This window comes from Ailuropoda melanoleuca, chromosome 10 (genome assembly GCF_002007445.2).
Source record: "Ailuropoda melanoleuca isolate Jingjing chromosome 10, ASM200744v2, whole genome shotgun sequence".
In the NCBI taxonomy this organism is placed as follows: Eukaryota; Metazoa; Chordata; class Mammalia; order Carnivora; family Ursidae; genus Ailuropoda; species Ailuropoda melanoleuca.
This window is the reverse complement of record NC_048227.1, coordinates 1,110,674-1,125,359: the sequence shown is the minus strand read 5'-3', so window position 1 is coordinate 1,125,359 and position 14,686 is coordinate 1,110,674. Positions and strand designations below refer to the sequence as shown.

General features: G+C 58.9%; 1 protein-coding gene across 1 annotated transcript in view; it reads right to left on the bottom strand.

The window, feature by feature from the left end:
* The window catches only part of ELFN1 (extracellular leucine rich repeat and fibronectin type III domain containing 1), a 65,016-nt gene that overhangs the window by 23,841 nt on the left and 26,489 nt on the right, over nucleotides 1-14,686 (bottom strand). Inside the window, exon 2 of the mRNA XM_034669695.1 lies at nucleotides 6,847-6,992. The gene's annotated coding sequence lies outside the window, so the exon portion shown is untranslated. The remainder of the gene's footprint in view (nucleotides 1-6,846; nucleotides 6,993-14,686) is intronic.

Below are 14,686 nucleotides of genomic sequence, written 5' to 3'. Positions count from 1 at the left end.
GAGCCATGCCACATCTGGGGTGCGTGTGTCCCCAAGGACGCTGGGCAGAGGCCCGGGCACTGCCTGCGTGGGGACATGGCTTACCCCAGGGCAGAACAAGGGATGCAGCATGAGGAGGGGCAGAATTGTAGGGGCACCAACTTAAGGGAGCACGCAAGAGGAAGTGTGTCTGGAGGTAGGAGGAGCACAGAGAAGGGGCTGTTTCAAGATAGATGGTGTGGTCTGTGACCCTCCGGAATAATGGGAGCTGTCATGCTTGTGGCCCATCACACACGTGGGCTGGGATCACGACGTGTTCTCGTGGGTAGCAGGTGGGTGTCCACTGTGCTGACACCAGCCACGACACACACAACCTGGCTGCGAAGGGCTCCGAAAGCACTCACGTGGGATGGGTGCAGGGGGACCTGCCCTAGGCCACACATGGAGGGTGGAGAGCAGACAGAGCCAGGGCTCGCGGGTCTCGGGGAAGGCAGCCGTCTCAGAGCGGTGGGCATCTTCCTGGACGTATGTGTCCAAACTGGACCCTGGATGCAGGAGGAGGCACTAGAGGGGGTCAGGGCTGTCTGACCTAGAGCTGGTGCTGCTGGCGGGGAGCACAGCCCCCGGGTGTGGAGAGGAGGGGCAGGCAGCATTCCGCAGGTGGTCGGGACCCTGGACAGCTCTGGGCCAGCCCTAGAAGCTCTTGGAGGCAAAAATGGGGGGAAGGGCAGAAATGCTCAAACCCAGGCTCGGAAAGGCTGAGATGCTTGGGAGGAGAAATGAAAACATAGCCAAGGCCCTGCTGTCAAGGAGGTGGGGGCTGTGTCCTGGGCCGTCGGCGTCCCCACCCAGAAACGGACAAGATGGGGAAGGGGGGGTGCTCCTCTTCGCCCCCGCGGGAAGCCCCACTGCTCCGAGCCCCGCGTGCATTCACAGTCCCATCTGGGAGAGTCAGCACCCATGTGAGCCGCAGCCCCAGCCAGCACTGGCTTGTGGGGGCGCCCCCACTCCCCTGCATCCCCCCTCTGCAGGGAGCACACAGTAGGAGTTCAGCACAGGCTCTGACTCCACCTGCCCTGCTCAGGAGTCTCAGAGCATCCTCTGGCAGGTGTGGAAGAGCCGCCTGCCGACGTGCACACCGCATTTCAGGGCCCAGCGCCAAGCGGCCAGGCTGGGGACGTCCGTGTGTCCGGGGCGAGGGCCAGCCCAAAGCAGCTTGGGCCGAGCGAGGCCAAGTCCGTGCGGGCGGCTCCACGTACCCTCCCCTCCATCAGAGAGCAGGGACACTGCCACAAGATGAGCGCGGGTCAGTCGGACCCCCGGGCACGCGCCGTGGACAAGAGTCGTGACCTCTCTCCACCTGCAGACCCGGAGGCGGTCACTCCAGGTCCTTGGACCAGAAGGCCCAGTTCTACAGGCTCTTCTGGACCAGGACGGAGGCCCGCGCAGAGTAGGCGCTCAGCAAGGGAGTCCTCCCCCTGCCCCCCTGCACCCTCCCGCCATCCTGGCAGAGAAGCCTCTCCCGAGCTCTGGGCCATGTCCCTCCGTATCAAATCATTACTGCGAAAAACAGCCCTGTCTGCTCCTTTCCTCCCCACCGGTTCCAAGCCTCTCCCCCCATCCAGCTCCCCTCCCCTCACCGGCCTGCTCCAAGCCTCTCCCCCACCCCAGCTCCCCTCCCATCACCAGCCTGCTCCAAGCCTCTCCCCCCCCCAGCTCCCCTCCCCTTCCATCACTGGCCTGCTCCAAACTGCTCCCCTCGCCCTGCTCCCCTCTTCCCCCATCACCTGGCCTCCCCACCGGCCCTCCCCATCTCCGCACACCCCCTGACCCACTTCCACTGCTGGATTCAGGGTTCACGGGGTGGGGCTGGGGAGCCAGGCGGCTGTCACTGGGGTTGAGTGTGCAGAGGAGAGGGGTGGGCAGGGCAGGACAACACCACGCACGGTGGCACCCCAGGTCATGGGGAGATATGTGCAGAGATGCTTACACACACATGTGCAGAATATGGGCATCCCTGAAGCCGGAGGTGGGAGAGGGGAGGACGGGAGAGGCGCAGGTGTGGTGCCTCTCATTCACTTGACCAGAGAGCCCACGAGCAGCTGCTGTTGTCCCCGTCACACAAAGAACACAGGTTAAGTGACTTGCCCGATTGCACAGCTGGTTAGCAGTGGAACCCAGATTTAAACCTGGGGTCTCTAGTGGGTCCCCTGCACTATGGCAAAAAGAGGGGTGAGAGGCTAGAGGCAGAGCAAGGTCTATGACGGGAGGAGGCGAGAAGCAGCTCAGGCTGAAAGGCAAAGCCTGTGGCAAGGAGGGGCCGAGTGGGGCCCGACGCATGAGCCAGGAGCCCTGCACCGACAGAGAAGGGGTCCCCAGGGCCTGCGAGCCAGAGGCAGGAGGCACCCCAGGGCCCGCCCCCTCCTCCTGCTAATTAGGGCCAGGAACCGCGGGATACACATTCCACAGGGAAACAAGAAAACAAATTAAGACCTATAGCAGCAGAAACGCAGCCCTGCAGCCGGCCCGCCTGCCCACCAAGGAGGGGCTTCAGGGATGCTGGAGAGGGGCCACAGGGCCCCAAGAGAGCTGTGGGGGAGGGAAGGGGGTGGCTCAGAGGCGGCAGCTTGAACCTGGACCCCCTCCTGCAAACCCCGCCCCCGCACCACAGGTGATGAGGGCGGCCTGGGTCTTCGGGGAGGGCAAGTGGGGCCAAGTCAGGGTCCACCTTGAGCTGGGCCCACTGTGGGCCGCAGGAGCCAGGTGTGGGGGAAGGGGAGGACCCAGGAAGGTGTCCTGGGGTGGTCGTGACTCCTCCCACAGATGCCAGCACGTGACCTCATGGCCGGGGTCTACTGCCTGGAAAACACCAGGCACCACGTAAATACGCAGCAAACAGGTGAACTACTCAGTGAGAACCATTCGTGAGGCAGCAGTGGACGGTAGTGGGTGAGAGCACAGGCTCCAGCGCCCGCTGTGATCCTCCTGATACCAGGGAACCGACTTAGCCCCATAGTCCTTTCTCTTCACCTCCGCTCTTCCTGCCTGGGATGCAGATACAATGGCCGGAGGGGCCACTGCCATCTCGAGGCCATGAGGACAAACGCTAAGAACGTCAGAGAGGAAGCCTGTGTGGAGTCCAGATGACAGAGAACTTCCTCAGGCTGTGCGCCTCCCCCACAGCCACCCTATTTCCATGAGAAAAATGAACCCCCAGGTGGGGCTCAATCACAAGACAGGGTCTTCGTCTCCTGCAGTCAAACTGAATCCCTGGCTGATGCAGCAGAAAATAATGCTGATACTTTTATTAGAAAGTTAGCTTCAATTTAATTCTTTTCAGTGCTTCCGATTACATCAAAAAGAAAGTCTCAGATTGGGGTTGGTAAGTCTGAACACCTCTGCACACTTGCTCTTCTCCCTTTTTAATAAAGCAACAGCAGGCCTTGGGCTCCGAGCCGCCCCTGGGCTACGGCATCCAACTAGAATTCAATAACGTTGTTTTGTTTCCACTGAATTTATTTTTATGATTATGAATTCTATTTATGGCGAAGGAGGCTTGTTTTCCATTTGTAGTAGTGCCATAAAACTTCCCTTTTAAATAAATGTATTTAAGTTTTTTAAAAGTGAATTTACTTAAAGGAAAACGGTAGGAACACAGTCAGAGGGAACATGGGGGCACGTGGGTGGCTCCTGCCCAGCCCCACGCTTGCACCGCTGGGGACAGTCTGCCCCTGGGTCCTGCGGGGGAGGCCCGCCCTCCGATGCCAGCTGGGGGCTGAGTCCCTGTGGACCGTCCAGCCCGGGGCAGGGGGTGGACGGCTGGACCCCTGGCGCCGGGAGTCTTTAGGTGAAGCCTCGGAGTCAGGGGCTGGACAATCAGGCGATGAGCCGTGGGCAGGGGTTTGAAGCTGTCCTGGTAACCAAGCCACTAACTCAAAGTCGCGGGTTCCTTCCAGCCCGGCTTGTGAGGCCTGACTTCAAAAGCGGGGGGCTCCAGCAGCTGGAGTGACCTTTTGCTAATTAGCTCGGGCTGTTTGCTGTGCAGCCGCCAGCTGAACTCCGGACAGCAGCTCTAACTCCAGCCGCTGCTGCCTGTCACTGTCGGGCAGATAAATAACTCTGCTCTTGGAGAGCTGGGGGAGGGGAGGGGCGGCTGGGGGAGGGGCGCACGTGCAGGAGGGAAGGTAGGTGGCCTTGGGCAAGTCACCCACAGGTCATGCCAGCCCCTGCTGGGGAAAGCATCACCCCTGCTTCCCCGAGAAGACCGAGGCTGGGGGCGGGGGTCTCACAGAGGAGGCTGGGCTGTAGCTCCGCCAACCCCCAGACCCCCATCGCCCCAGCATGCCGGCCATGGCGCCCATAGGCCCAGGGCGCGGCTGGCCATGGCTGTCCCTGGTGCTGCACGCAGGGTGGGCCAAGGGCTGGGCCGGGGCCAGCAGGTCACCCGGGGTCATCAGAACACACAGAAGCTTCCTTCGAGCCTCTTAGTCACTGCTTCAGTAAAATCAACTTCCAGGGACGAGGCCTCAGGACCAGGAAACGGAGGAGGAGGGAGGCAGGAATAGACCGGAGAAAGTTCAGCTCCCTGCATGACGGAAACGTTCGGTCTGTGAGGGATCGTGGGAACAATGCGCCCAGCACCCATGTCCCCGAACCACCGTGCGGTGTCCGCGCTCCTCTGCCAGACCCTGCAGGAGCCTCGGGCCATCTGGTCGGCCACCTGCCTCCTAGGTGGGCCAGGCCGGGGAACATCCCTCCATTCACTCGGCACACACGCACTCAGCGTCTGCCACCTGCCAGGCTCTGACAGGGCGGAACACGCAGCCCGGGGGGGGTGGGAGGAGAGACAGGATGCAGATGGATGGGTCTGGGGACGGCGGGGGCCGCTGAGGCCCGCGGGGGTCCCCACTGGGCCGCAGGGACCTGCAACCGGTTCAGGGAAGCCCGAGTGCCAGCCACGAAGGAGGGAAAGGACGAACATTGCTCTGAGGTCACGTCCCAGACACTCTGCCGTCTCGTGTTCAGAAAGGGAGGCAACACCCGCGAGTGTTTCTTGAGTGCCTACTGTATGCCAAGCAACTTGCACGTCCCACTGAATGCTTGCCTTCTGGGAGAGACTACTCCACTTTACAGATAAGAAGCAGGAGGTCAGAGGTGGTAGGTGACATCCAAAAATCATCAGAATGGGGTCTGTGGGATACCAACGTCACCCCAAGGGCAGGCAGACTGGGGGGAGAGAGGGCTCTAGGCAAATGCACAGAGCTGGGAAGGCACAGGGCTGTCGCCAGGAGTCTCGACCAAAGTCCTGCTCTGCTGGTGGCCTGGGGTCAGCCCCACCAAGTCCACCCAGCCCAGCCCTGAATGCCCGCACTCCACTGCAGCCCTGAGTCTCTGAGGGGTGCTGTCGGCCCGTGGTGGCCCCCCGCCAGTGCTGTGCGGGTCTCTGTGTACCGGCATGGTCAGAGCTGACCCCGACCCCAGGCCACCCAACACTGCCCTCTCAGCAACTCTCAGAGGACATCCTTCAGGACGGTCCTTGGGGACACCCTCATGTTCCAGACGGAGAAACTGAGGCCTATGGAGGGGCAGGTGCTGTTCACTGCCCCGTGAAATGAGTGGTAGGGATGGGGTCAGACCCTAGCCCTTCACCCCAGACTTTCTTGATGTCCACCGAAGGGACAGAGCCGTCGAATGGAATGAGCCCCACATGCTCACACCCCTCCCTCCTCCTAGACTTGGCGCTCCTAGAGGGACGTAGTCTCCGGCACCACAGTGTCCAGGATCTGGCAAGTGCGCATCTGAAGGAACAGTGACCTGGCCCCGCTCCGCCCTCCAACCCCACGGTCCCTGCACCCACTGGTTCCAGCCACCCCGTGCTTGCCCTGAACCTCACACTCAGTAAGCTCGTCCCACCTCGGCTCTCCTTCCCACACCGGTCCCTCTGCGCAGAATGCCTGCCCTTCTCACGGTGGGCTCTCCCCCATCCTCGGGACTCTCCTCCACGGAAGCTCCTGGAAGCCTCACGCGAAAGCCCTGGAGGTGGCTGGGAGCCGTCTGACCCCCACCAGAAGAAGGCATGCGTTTGAAAGTTCTGGAAGGAGACTACGCTCCTCCCCGTAACGAGGGACAGCGCCCCATGTTCCCGAATGCTCGCTCTCGTGCTCCGGCCGAGTCGGAAGACCGTAAGTATCCCCAGCACGATGGCCGCGTGTGGCAGGCAAGCCATGTACTACTGCAAGCATTCAATCCCTAAAACCCGCATGTCCAGTCACCGTGTCACGCGAGATGGGACAGGCCGGCTCCGTCCGATGGGCCACCCCTGGGGAAGAGCACCTGCGCTCCAGCCGGGTTTGCAAACAGTCCGTCTGTCCCAGACCTGCGTGAAGGACCCTCCGACAGCAGGAGGGGCCCCTGCGACTCAGGGCAGCGCTGAGGGAAGTGACCCCCAGTGGACACAGGCCGCCGGGTGCGAGGACAGCCGCAGTACCTTGACACCCCTTCCTCACCGAGGCGCCCGACTCAGCACACTGGGTCCCTTTGTCCATTTAACGCCCTGGTTTTCAAATACACGGTGTGAGTCCGTGTTAACACACGTACACACGGTTACACCACGAGCGTAAGCTCTCGGCACCATGCCCCGATCCGAGAGGCGGCGAAGACGAAACCACACGGCACCCCGACTCAGCCGGGCAGGACGCCAGAGCCCCCAATGCCCTGGTCACACGCCAGGGCGGCCCGCTCCTCCGCCCGCCGAACCTGACCCCGCCTCCCTCCAGGCCTGCGTGGTGACCCCAGCACACAGGCGGTCAGGACTGCCCCCCCCCCGCCCCGTGCTGAGCGCATCCAATGGGCCAGAGCGCCCCTTACCTTCGGGTCAGGACCAGCACGCCGGAGCAGTACAGGCTGGCGGACGCCTCCGTGCGGGGCTCATACACGTCTTCGCCTCGTTCCAGGACCCAGAGGAACAGCAGGGGTGCAGGCCAAGTGGACACACGTCACCCAGGCAGCTGCCCCTGCATGGAGACAGAACAGGACGCTGGTGAGAAGGGAGCAGGGAGCCATCGTAGCTTGCAGAAGATCCTGTCGGCCGGAGCCACGACGACATCCATCCCGTGTGTTCCGTGCACGAGTCAACTTCCACAATGCACGACAAGGCACGTGCCAGTGAGGGCAGAGGGCAGGGAGAGGAGCCCGCCCAGAGATGGGCTGGTGATGGGGGGGGGGTGGTCACAGCTGCCATTTCCAGCTCGCCCCCCCCCAACTGCTGCAGCCCAAGTGTTGGGGGGGTGGGGACTGGCTCTGATTCCCTGACCCCCACCTCAATGGAGGTGGGCTAAGCAAAAACCCTGGGCAAGGCCTCTCCCTGCAGGCCCCCCTCCACCTCAAGAGTGTCCTTGCTGGGGAGCAGAGGGCGAGGACCAGGCCACCGACGTGGGAGGGCACCAGCCAGGAAGCCAAAGCCCCACTGGGCTGGCAAGTCAGCCCATGACTGGTTCCCCCACCTGCCCACGAGGCTGGACCACTCACCGCTCCCTTCCCTCCCATGCAAGGACTGCTCCCCAAGGACCTGGATGCACGACCTCGCTCACCCTCTGTCCCACGCACGCACGGGATCCCCATTTCATAGACAGGGAAGCGGAGGCTGAGAACGGTGTCTGCTCCCTGGCCACACAGCAAAGACACAGCGTTAGGACAAAGCCTGCTGCCAGGAGGCCACCAACTCAGGGACAGCTCCACTGGAAGGGGGGAGGAGGGGCCAGAGGCGGCGGCACCTTTGGGACAAGGGGACTCTGGGAGCAAGGCCATGCACCTCAAGGCCCTACAGGCCGCGTGGTGACCCTCAGGAGGGCCTGGGCAGGAGCCAGAGGGGCCCCCTTGCCCCAGCTGTGCAAACCCCTCCCAGAATCTCCCAGGCCCCTGGGCCGGGAGCGGGAATTGAAAGGCACGAAGGAACCCGCGGTGTGAGAAGTGCGTGTGTGTGTGCGCGCGCGCGCAAAAGGCTGAGTGAGTGGCACGTAATTACCTGAAATTGTGGCTTAGAAGCAGATGTAAATAACCAAAAAATACGTGGGGAGGTGGGGGGAATGCTCGTCAATTAGAGCTAATTACCTAACAGCTAATTGAAATAATAATGGGCTGCATTTGAATATGCTAATAAGGCCAAACCTGTCTGGGAAAAGGTAATTGGGATAGAAAGAGAGCTCAGAGGCTCCGTGCCCGCGGACCCGGGGGCGGGGGGTGGGGGGGGGAGGCTTCCGGATGCCTCTTCCTTCCTGCCCCCGGGCCTCTGCCCACACGGGTCGCCCACCTGGAATGCCCTCCCCCCGCTGCCCACCCGGCCAGGGCCTGCTCTCCTCTCCGGGGTCCTGGGAGCCTGCGAATGGCCGGCCCAGCTGCTGCAGGGACCCACGCCTCACGGAGTGAGCCAGGAACGCGAGTTTCCTGAGCGCTGACTATATGCCCAGCCCCACTCCGCGGAGAATCCCAAGTTACCACAAGGGAAACTGCTCCAGAACACAGGGCGTGGCTGCCATCTCCGCAGGCCACCAGCAGGGCCGGGACGCGGGTTTCTCAGCCACGCGTAGACTTCAAGGCAAAGCTGTGCAACGGTGGAACATGAGCCCAGGGCACCATGCGTGTGAGCAGAAACCGGGCTCTTTCACTGTCCACGAGCACCTCCCGCAGGCCCACGGATCACACGCGCTTGCTCACACACGTGCACACGCACACCTTTGCACACACGCACACCCTCACTCTCCTTACAGTCATCCCACAAGTCGGCTCTGGCTGGACCTGAGTGTTAACCCAGCACTGGGGGCCAGAGGCCCCTCCAACCCACCTGCCCCCCCCCCCGTCACACCTCTCCTGGCCCTCATTGGCCAACCCCGGGGCATCTCCCAGTGCTGTCCCTGGCATAAGCCCTGAGCTCCCGTCGACCCGCAGGGCCTGGCAGGAAGCCTCTCTCCTCTCTGGGGCTGAGCTCTTCCTGGAACCGAGCTGGTCAGAGAGCTTTAAGACAGCGCCTGCAATGCTGTTGGAAATGCAGGGGTCCCAGCATGTCATCGATAACAGGGGATCTGTGGCAGGTGGGGTTCGGGTGAAGCTGGTGATCTGACACACCAGGCCTCCCTGGCCCTGGGGGGCTGTGAGGTGCAGGCAGACTGGGGGGGGGGTTCCCGGTGCAGCAGCTTGCAGAAGACCAGAAAGGGGGAGAGCTGGCCTGCTCTGGCCTCGTGGTGCAGGGAGCAGCCAGAAAGGAACCAGGCACCAGACAGAGCTGGCATCCGAGCAACACGCTCAACGGGTGAGACCGCGACAAGCCCCAGCAGGCCATGCCTCAGTTTCCCCTCTGTCGAACTGGGGATTATGGTGGGCACCGCCCAGTGGGTCACAGCCCAGGCTTGTCTGCACCCACAGGCCTGGGAGACCTGAAACCTCAGAGACCACCTGGGCCAGAGGGTCAAAGGTGAGGACCCACCCTGGAAAATGCACACATACATCTTGTGTATGAAATCTGGGGGTGCACTAGGACCCCAAAAAGCCATCCAGGAGCCCTAAGTCCCCATGTGATAGTTGGGAACACACCCCTGCAGGATTTTACAGATGGGAAACTGAGGCCCAAACCCAACGATAGAACTGCCTCCGGGCCAGAGAGCAATGGGGCCAGACACACCACAGCCTGAGACTGGTGGAGCCCATTACACAGACATGTAAACCGAGGTTCCCTGAGGCCAAGTAAAACTGGTCCCAGATCACACCGCAAGGAAGGAAGGGGGTTGTAAGTTCACCCTTCTAACGCATCCCCGTGCACCGCTGGAGAGGGGGCCCGGCGCCCCCCACCATCCCGGGTGCCCCTCAGGCTACGGAGACAGCAGCTGTGGGGAGCAATGGGCTCCGGTGGTGGAGGAGATGGGAGGGGTGCCCCAAATCCTCCTCCTCCTTCCAGGGCTGAACGTAGACTTGCAAACGTCAGGGTGAGGGGTGGGGAAAATGAATGCGCCCAAACTTGACATTTGCATTTCAAACACTTATATCAGCAAAACAAATAACAGTAATTATACCATTTGCATATTTTGTGCAATGATTGTTTAGCGAGGTAAGAAGGAGGGGCTCATGCTGATGCCAGCAGCTTGGCCTCCCTGCAGCTGTGCCTGCCCCACCCGCGGGGTCCCCTCAGTCTCCATCCTGCCCACCCACCACCCACCGAGGCCGGGCAGGGGAGGACCCCAGGGAGCAAGAAGATGCCAGTCCTCAGGTCAGACATTCCCTGCTACCTGGCCTGGCCTCTCCTCTGAGCCGCCAGGCCCCCACCTGGGAAATGAGGGTGCTGCTGGGTGCCCTGGAGCTCTGCTGGGGCCCCCGCCCTACCTGCCAACCTCAGGCTGTGCCATTCCCTCCTCCAAGCTCTGTTCTGTGACCACTCCCCTGCCTTTCTCTTTCTCCAACACATCCCTCCTCCTCCTCCAGCATGTGGCCACCTCAGGACCTTTGCACAGGTATCCCTTTGCCTGGAAGGCTTCCTCCCAGATCTACCCACAGCTGGATCCTTATCATTTGTGGCCCAAGTCCAATGTCACCTCCCCAGCACCCTGTGGGACAGGCAGGGCTGCCCTCGCTCAGGCCAAGAACTCCAGCAGGCCTGAGAGGACCCTGAGCCTTGGAGGGCAGGCAGAGCCCGCGGCCAGGGGCACGTAGGCCCTCAGCCATCAGGATACACCCGCTCAAGTCCCCTGCCTACCATTCAGCAGCGTTGGTTAGGCCCCTATTTTGCGCTGGGTGCTTTCACTGACCCCTTGGAGGTGGAATGCTGGGAGGGGGGCAGGGGGGAGAATCCTCAGACTTAGAGGGGATCCGTGGAGCAAGTGAGGAAGTCTGGGCAGGCAAGCCGAGCTGCCCCAGGTCTTTTCTGGTCTTGCTCAGAATCCCAAACAGATCCCTCCCAGGCTGCTATGGTGAATGAGCCGTCCCTGGGGCAGCCTGGAGGCATGGGTACCCCACAACACACTCTGAGCTCACTTCTACCCCCAGTGACCTAGCTCCACCCACACGGAGGGAGCTGGGTGGGCTCTCGTTGCCCCTGGGGTGCATAAGGTATGTGGGGCTCTTCCCACAAGCTCTGTGGCCTGGCCCTGCTCCAGGTCCCACCCCTGCAGCGGCTGTCTCCAACAAAGTGAAAGAGGGAAGGAGGGAGGAGGGGAGGGGGGCAGGGGACGGGAGGGGAGAGGGCCATCAGCTTCACCTCAAAGCCTGATGTGCCAGAGAGGAGGAGCGAGGCCAATAGTGCAGGGCAGCAGGTGAGGGCTGACAGGTGTGGGAGCTGCCCCAGGAGGCCCTGGTCTGCAGGGGTGAGGGTGAGGCACGATGGGAGCAGGAGAGCTGAAAACCAGCTGTGACCCGGAGCGCAGCTCTGCCAGTCAGACGCGTGCCTGGTGTGCGTGTGTGTGCACGTGTGTGCGTGCGTGCACGTGTGCTGGGCACACTGTCTCTGCACCTCTGTATTAGAGCACGTGTGTTTCTGACCCATGAGTCTACGTGTGCGTGACAATAGGTGTGGGTCCAGCTGTGCCTGCGTTTCTGTGTATGTGTCTGTGTATCTGAGTGTGTGTGTCCGGTCTTGCGTGTCTCTGTCTGTGATACATGCACGTGGCTATCTGTGCGCGTGTGACTGAGTGTGTACGACGGGTGCTGTGTGCGTGCTGCCGGCGTTCTGCAGGCCAATGCTGGTCCTTCTGTCTGGATCGGGAAGCAAGAGACTGGGCTCTGCATACCCATCCCCCCACAGCTGGGGGAGTGTGGAGGGGAAGGGGGGGGCATGCCCCCACCCCCTCAGAGCTGCAGAAGGAGGGGACCCGACGTGCCATGCCATTCCTCTCCTGGCTCTCCCGTCATCCCCATCACAGCTGGGCCAGGGCCCTACCCAGAGGCCACACAGGAAACCCCCTCCCCACAGAGATGCTCCCCACCTTCTCCTGAATAATGATCGGGACAGCAAAGACAATAACCGCGCAGTGCCCGGCCGGCTGGAGGACTAAGAACCACACACATGCCCCCAAAGCCCCACAAGGGAGGAACTACAGTATTATCCTTCCTGGTTTCCAGATGGAGAAACTGAGGCTCAGAGAGAAGTGACGTCACTTGCCCAGGGTCACACAGATGAGCCAGGATGCAGGCCAGCTCTACCTGACCTCTTGCCTTCTGCAGGATGTGCCCTGACACATATACTCCCAGCTTGACGGGTGTCACTAGTGTCCTCACTTTGCAGATGAGGAAACTGAGTCCCAATTACATTAAGAGACTTGCCCGAGGATATCGCTAAACTGGGCTAACAGCTCTCTGCTTCTGACTTAAAGTCAGGCAGAGGCAGCTAACAGGACTGTCCCGAAGGTAATTACAGCTCCACGATCCCAGTGCTGGCTGCACACAGCTCTACTTCCCTCCTCCCTTTAATCTCTTCCCACTCAGCCTAGATGTGGGGAAGCTGAGCCCTGAGACTTGGAAGTGCAAATGAGGCCCCTTCCCCTGGTAAACTGCAAGCAGCAATTAACTCCTAGCTTCACACCCCACAGCCCCACAAATTCCAGATGGAGTAAACAGTTAAATATGAAATATTAAGCCATAAAAAAAGCTAGATGAAAACAGAATTCAATACTTATCAGTCCTCAGGAGGGAGACAAGCTTTCCGAGCTCGGGAGGAATAGAATAAATTGTAAAAGAAAAGAGGCAGATTCAACCATATAAAAATAAGGAAAGGGAACATGAAAGAAATAACAAAAATTAAAAGATATATAACATACAGGGGAACATATTTGCAGCAAATATGACAGGGAAATGACACCTATCTTCATTATGTAAAGAACTCATTCAAATTCGTTAAGGAAACACCAACAATGTGTCAACAAATAGAGAGAAAAAGAGACGCACAGGACAAAACACAGGTGGTTGATGAATATATGGGACAATGTTCCACCTCTTGCATAATCAGGAAAATGCTAATTTAAAAAAGATACAGTGAGATGCCATTTAGGCTCATCAGAGAAACAATGATCTCAAAACAAAAACAACTCCCCCTCCCAAAAAACCTCTAAAGATAATACCCAGTGCTGGTAAGGTTATGTTGAAACTGGCACAATACTTTTGGAGTCATTTGGCGATACAGACTGAACGCTTTTAAAATGAGCACCGCTTATGGCAGACAACTCGCCACATGGTCAACCAGGGCTTTCCGTTCGAGGTCAAGAACACCACAAGGATGCCAGCGACCAAACCCCTTGTAGTCAACACTCTGCTAGTGGTCTCAGCCATTACAGTAAGACAGGAAAAAGAAATAAAAATGATACATTTTTGAAAGGAAGAAACAAAACTGTAGCTATTCACAGGTGCTATAATTGTGTACATAAAAAAAAAAAACCCAAAGAATATACAAGTGCAGTAATGGATGAGAGAGCTCACTTAGAGCGCTGGCTTTAAAATCCACACACAAACACGGACTGGACTTGTGTGCACCTGCAGTAAGTAGAAAGTGAACATTTAGTAAAAAGTCAACACTGCAAAGCAATCTGTAGACTCAGTGCACTTGCAATCAAAATCCCAGCAGGTTTTTTTCTTTGCATGGAACTTGACAAGCTGCTTCTCCGAGTTAGCGCCGTAAATAACTACGTTGAGTGGGGGTTTCACTCTATCAGATAATTACAATGTATTATGCAGCTGTAGTGACTGAGAGAGTGTGGTCCTGGTATGAGACTGGACAAAGGAACCCAGGGATCAAAACAGAAAACTCAGACACTGACCTAGGAATTAGCCCTGGATATGAAGGAGGCGGCACACAGTCCTCCAAGGAAAGGAGGACAGGCCAATAAATTAGATTGTGTATGGGGAAACATGAACTGGAACCCCTACCTCACACCACACACAGAATCAATCCCAGGTTGATGACAGACCCAAGTGGGAAAAGGAGCACTTGATCTTTTAGAAGAGACCAAAACATGTACTGATGACCTGGAGGCAGGGAAGGACTTCTTCCCACCCGCCCACACAAGACTACATTGATAAACTTTACTACATACAAATGAAAAATTTCTGCTCTTAAAAATGCACTATAAAAAGAATAAAACCACAAGCCACAGATGTTACAAGGTGGATGTCTTCTTTCTACTCGGAGACAAGGCTGTCTTACTCCGAATCTGTGAACTCCTACAAATTACTGAAGAAAATACAGACACCCCAATAACAAAATGGGGAGAGGTTCTGAAACGGCATTTCACAAACGAGGACATCCAAACGGCCCCAAAACCCAAACCACAAAAGATGCTCACCTTGATCCCCCGTGAAGGTGGAAAAGGTTCGACAGCCCGGCGACACCGTGTGTTAGGGAAGCTGTGACTCCCGTCCCCTGCGCGGGGGCCCAACGTTTCACCACCGCGCTGGGAAACAGGGTGGTGCGAAGCCATGCACCCCAACAGCGGCCACCCCTTTCCCCGGGTAAACCTTCCACGCTGGCCCACGTGCATCAGAAGATATGCGGAGAGGTTCACCACGGCCCCAAACTGGAACCGACGACCCTGACCCAGTTCTGGAACATTCTATGGCAATGAAGATGAACGAGCACCACGTCCTAATGGTGGATAAATCCTCCCCAAATAATGTCGACCAAAAGAAGGAAGTCAGAAAAGACTGTGTTTGCGGTGGTTATATTTATGTAAATGTCAAC